The following is a 5,989-nucleotide window of genomic DNA, read 5'->3' as shown; positions in this document are numbered from 1 at the left end:
CGTTGGAGGCGGAGGCGCAGACGAGACCACGCCCCCTGGCTCGGGGTCAGGGGGCGAGAGGGGCGGGGCCTCCGGAACGATTTCCTGGTTCGCGTGGTTGCGCTGGACTTCGGAGCGCAATGCCAGGGCAGGTGGCGCGTCCTCCCTCCGTTCGCATCGCTGGGCCCTGCCGGCGACGGAGGGGCTGCCTCTGAGACGCGCGGGGGCCGCGGGAAGAGGTTGTGTCCTGGCGGAAGCCTGGCTCCTCCCCAGAATCTGACACGCGCTGTGGGAACAGGGTACCTGACCCCCCAGGCCTCGCTTTTCTCGATCCGGGTGGTCTGAATGAGTGGCTGGGTTCCTCCCATGTTCAGTATCCAGAGGTATTGATTTAGGGGTCGGAGAGCCTGCTGTTACCATGCCTCCACCAGGCAGCTTTATTCTCTGTTAATGCCCGCGTGACCTTGAAGACGGTAACCTGGGACTCAGTTTCTTCACCTGTGCCACGGGGGCAGTGGGACAGCACCTGCCTGGGGGCTCTCAGGCCTGTGACACGTGCCCAGGAAATGGTAGCCTGCCCCTGGGTGGCTTTGTTAGGGAGACAGTACGTGGGAAGAAGGCCCTGCCCTCTCTGTGGGGTGATGTGAGGGGTACAGTGAGGTAGCCTGGCCAGCTGCCTGGCTGGGCATCCAGTGAATGGTAGGTGGTCCTCTACCCGACTCCTCACCGTTATCATGCAGTACCTGCCCATCAGCCTGCAGCAGCCCTGTGCCCACTTTTCCCCCAGCCCACTGAGCTGTGAGTGCGCCCAGGGGGCCCCAGGCATTTCAGAGGCGGCTGCTCCTCCCTGCTTCTCAGCAGGCCCCGAGTGACCTTGGGCTAACGAAGACAGGGACACTGCCACAGTGGCCAGCCGGACCACCCAGGACCACCACTTGGACATAGATCCCCCCCTTTCCCACTCCGTCCCTTCTCCAGACCCGCCTTCCTCCCATCCCTGAGACAGGAGAATGCATGGCCATCTCACTGAAGGGCGCTGGACCCCCTGAGAGAGGGGATCTGACCTGAGCGGGAAAACCGGAAGCAGCTTTTTATTTCTTGAAGGGTCTGATGGAGGTAGACGGTCGGGAACTAGCAGAGGGAACTTGGCAGTGGCCAGCAGGACTAAGTAGGGCCAAAAGGCGTAATTACCACACAGGATGTTGGGCAAGAGGGTTTCAGGAAGGCTAGGGAGGCAAGGGGGGCTGGTCCCCAGCGTCACCAAGGCCCGAGCCATCTGGGGGCCGGCACTGGGCTGCTGGAACTCAGCAGGGATTTCAGCCATCCTGGGTGGGACTTGTGCAGAGGGTCAAGGAGCCAGGTACCCACTGGCTGCCTCCACACCTGGACATAGGCAGTAGGGTCTGGGCAGGGACCAGCCAAACCGGACTGGGTGATACCAGGCCTCTTGGTAGGACTCATGCTCTGTAACCCTGGGTGCACCATGCACCCGCACAGCTATGTAAACCCGGGCCAAGGGAGGCACAGATGGGAGAAGCCAGGTGCCCAGAGACAGGTGAGCGGAGGGGACCTTCCCCAGACCCCTCTGCAGCCATCACAAAAGTGATCGTCAGGTACCTTTGAAGGCATCTTTAAAAATACCCCAAAGCCTTGCCGAAACCGGTTTGGTTCAGTGGTAGAGCGTCAGCCTGCGGACTGAAAGGTCCCAGGTTCGATTCCGGTCAAGGGCATGTACTTTGGTTGCGGGCATGTCCCCAGTAGGGGGTGTGCAGGAGGCAGCTGATCGATGTTTCTCTCTCATCGATGTTTCTAACTCTCTATCCCTCTCCCTTCCTCTCTGTAAAAAATCAATAAAATATATTAAGAAAAAAAAAATACCCCAAAGCCAGTCAGTTGTAACCGGTTTATTAAGAAAATGTGTGTCCAGTTGCATGTTGTGGGGTGGGGTGGGGTCTGAGGAGTGATGGCAACGAGCCTAGGATGTCACACCTGGTTTCCCGGAAGTGTTTCCACTGCCACACGTCACGGAGGCCTTTCCATTTCTCTGCCCTCCTCGCTCGCTCACCTTTAGTGCTTACCTCAGTCTCTCCCCGCTTGGCACCTTTTCATCGGATCTGGATCATTGCTTTGCTTTCTTTCCATCTGCAAATGGTTTGGTCTCATCCAGGTGTGAGAGTATGGCCCCAAAGCAAACATCTAAAACCTCGTCCCTGGCTGGTCACCAGCGTCAGCACAGTTGTCGACCTGAAGCTTTTCTCATTTCTGTATGCGCAGCAGACACTCCAGGCCACACCACCAGCGACCAGGTGTCCCTGGAACACGGGAGGGAGCCTGAGAGAGGAGCAATGCCACCCCGCCCCCCCCAGGGGTCCAGTGACCTGAACTGGGCCTGTCCAGGAGCGCCCTGGGGCTCTGTCAGCAGATTTTGTTTGTCTTCCTCAATCGCGGGGTAGGCACAAGTCAGGGTCACGGGCTGCTTCGCAGACGCACGGACAGTGAGACCCAGGGTGATGAGTGACTCAGAGGATGTCTGTGGAGTTTCTATTTTCGGGCAGTGCTCCCTAGTCAGCCCTGCCCGTTCACTCTTGGCTTTCGCGGGGCGGGGGGCGGGTTTTCAGCCGCGGTAGATCTTTCCCTCCCCAGGCACGAGAACGCCAGCACTCTGCTTTGTAAAGGATGGCTTCAAGAGTCTCCATGAATAGCTGTGTGTCGGCTCTCTGTTGCTGCCGTAACAACTTGCCACCATTTAGTGGCTTAAACAACACAAACATAGACTCTTCCAGTCCGGTCGGTCAGAGGTCCCACGTGGGTCTCCACGGGCTGCGTTCCTTCCTCGGGGAGCCCTTCTCTTGCTCAGTTGGGTGCTGGGAGAATTTAGTTCCTTGTGGTTTGGGACCGAGATCCATGAGTCCTTGCTGGCTGTCAGCAGAAGGCCATTCCCAGCGTCCAGGGACACCACATTCCCAGGCTTGTGGCCCCCAAGCTCCACCGTCAAAGCCAGCAACAGACCATCACGTGCTTTGACTCTCCCTGTGTCAGAGTGTTTACCTTTAGTCACACCTGCAAAGTCCCGTTTTCAGGTAAGGCGATGTATGGGTTCCGTACGTTAAAGCCTGGACGTCTTTAGAGAGTCATTATTCTGTGCGCCGCAGATCGTACGTTTACAGATTCTCAAACCCTCGGGATTGTCCAGGACCTTTATCACATGGTTGTTGTGTTTTTAATGTTTTTATAGATTTCAGAGAGGAAGGGAGAGGGAACAAGGCATAGAAACACCAATGATGTGAGAGAATCATTGACCGGCTGTCTCCTGCACACCTCCTACTGGAGATCGAGCCCACAACCCGGGCCTGTGCCCTGACCGGGAATCGAACCGTGACCTCCTGGTTCATAGGTCGACACTCTACCACTGAGCCACACCAGCTGGGCACATGAACTTTTTAATAACAGCTTTACTGAAATGTAATTCACATGCTATGCCATTCACCCGGTTAAAGTGTACAATTCGTTGGTTTCTAGTATCATCACAGAGTTGTGCAGCCATCACCACAATCGACTTGGTACATTTTTTATCACCCCGTCCACATTAGCAGTCACTCCCCATTTCCCCCTAAGCCACTGATTTGCTCTCTGTGAATTTGCCTACTCTGGACTTTTCATTAAAAAGGAACCATACAGTATGTGGCCTTGTCTACATATATGTTATATAGACACGTGTGTATCTACATATGTCTTCAAGGGTCACTCATGTTGTAGCATGTACCAGTGCTTCATTCCTTTTCATTGCTACATAATACTTGATTGTATGGATTCACCACATTTTATTCATCCATTCATTAGTTCACGGACATTTCCGCTTTTTAGCTACCGTGAACATATGTGGATGTGTTTTTGTGTGGACGTATGTTTTCGTTCATAGGAACGGAATTGCTAGGTCATATGATTACTCTATGTTTATTTTTTTAAGAAATTGCCAGACTTTTTCACAGCAGCTGCGCCATTCTACATTCCCACCAACAGTCTACCAGGGGTTCTATTTCCCCACATCCTCGCCAGCACTTGCTGTTATCTGACTTTTTTATTCTAGCCACCCTCACAGGTATGAAGTGGGATCTAACTGTGGTTTTGCTGTGCATTTTTCTGGTGATGTTGAGCATCCTTTCGTGCTCTTATTGGCCATCTGTATGTCTTCTTTGGAGAAATCAAGTCAGAGTCTTGGTTCACTTTTCAGTTGGGTTGTCTTTTTATTGTCGAGTTGTTAGAATTCCTTATATATTCTAGATGCAAGTCCCTTCCCGGATATATGTATGATTTGCAAAGATTTTCTCCTGCTCTGTGAGTTATTTTTCCACCGTCTCAGTGGCGTCCTTTGAGGCATATGAGTCTTTAATTTCTGTTGATATGCAAGTTATCTCTTTTTCCTTTTGTTGCTTGTGCTTTTGGTGTCATATCTACAAAGGTTTTGCCGAATCCAATGTCATGAAAATTGACGCTTGAATCTTCTTATGAGCGTTCAATAGGTGCCGAGGTTCTTGTCCCAGCCTTACAAAAGGGTTCAGCATTCTGGAGAAAGGGGCTGCGCGTAGATGATTAAAGAGTCCGGAGATGAAAGATATTTTTGAAAGGCATTGGGGGTTTGAGGATCTTCAGCTGAAGGAGCTAAAGACTTACCTTGACCAAGGACCCGTGCTTTTATTCAACACAATTTATCCTAAGGCAAGGTGGACATATACACCTCAAAGGGTAGGGTATCAAAGGGTAGAGTACAGAAGCATTATCAGTTTGGGGAATAGCCTACAGCTGTTCAGGTGTTTGGCCAACAGGAGGCAATAAAATGCCCTGAGCTGTCTGGCAGCTAACAATCCTATTCAGGTTTGGGGGAAGTGCCGTTTAACCGTTTCCAACAGGTAAATTACATATGTGGCTCACCCTTGTTGAGCTGCCCAAGCTTCACCAGCCTTTTAGTGAAACTCTTGTAATTATTACATGCTGGAATTGGTTCCCGGCAAATAGGTTTAGCTCTTACACTTAGACTTTTAATCCATTTTATATATGAAGGGAGAGGTAGTGGGTTCAAGTTCATTCCCTTGCATACGGGTATCCGGTTGTCCCAGGATGCTTTGTAGAACTGTCACAGAATGAGCTCCAGGAGCACCTGCTTGGATGGCTGCACCACACTGACGTGACCACAGTCCCTCCCGGGTCCAGTGAGGCAGGCCCTGGCTGACCACTGTCTGGCAGATGATAGGCCCTCCAAGAGTGCTTGTCAAATGAATGTGATGCAGGCTGGGGAGCCAGAGCCACCAAGATCAGGTGCCAGAGTCCCCTTTGCTCTGCACATGGCTGAGGGACTCTGGGAACTTGAGTGGCCACTGGGCCCCAGTCTAAAGAGGTGCCCCAGTGCCCTTGGGGAAAAAGAGAAATGCTACTACTGCCTGAGCCAGATCTCAGAGCAGGAAATCCCAAATTTTTCTTTGAGGCTGCCTGGGGTGTGGGGGGTGGGGTGGGGTTGGGGGGTGTCAAGCGAAAAAAAGAAGACAGGAGCAGCTGGACCAGATGTGAACCAGGACAGGGGACCTTGAATAACAAAGCAAGAGGCACCTGTACTCAAGGTCAACATTTCTTGTTTTAAGCTTTCAGAGGCAAAAGCAGGGGAAAGCTCTTGGCTGGCAGATGAAATGAAAAGATATAGCGCTGGCAGCCACCCCAGACGTCTCTGCACCAGCAGCGCTGCATTGCATCCTGCTGGCCAAGCGGAGGTGCGGCCCGGGGACAGTCCAGCTGTGGAGCAGGCGACCGATGAGCCTGGGGTCTGGGGAAGGACCGGGCACGCTCGCAGGGGAAATGCGATGGTCAGCAGGACCTCACGAGACAGAGGCGCTTCCCGTCGGCTGGGCCAGGAAGCAGGACTGTCTGCCTTTCCCGGCCCTGGCACTGCAGCGGCCTGGCCCCGGGCCAGGAGTGTGGGAGCCTCTGGTGAGCCAGTCACTCCCTAGTGGCTGCAGGGCCA

Source organism: Plecotus auritus, assembly GCF_963455305.1.
Source record: "Plecotus auritus genome assembly, chromosome: 2".
Lineage (NCBI taxonomy): Eukaryota > Metazoa > Chordata > Mammalia > Chiroptera > Vespertilionidae > Plecotus > Plecotus auritus.
This window is presented reverse-complemented; position numbering follows the sequence as displayed.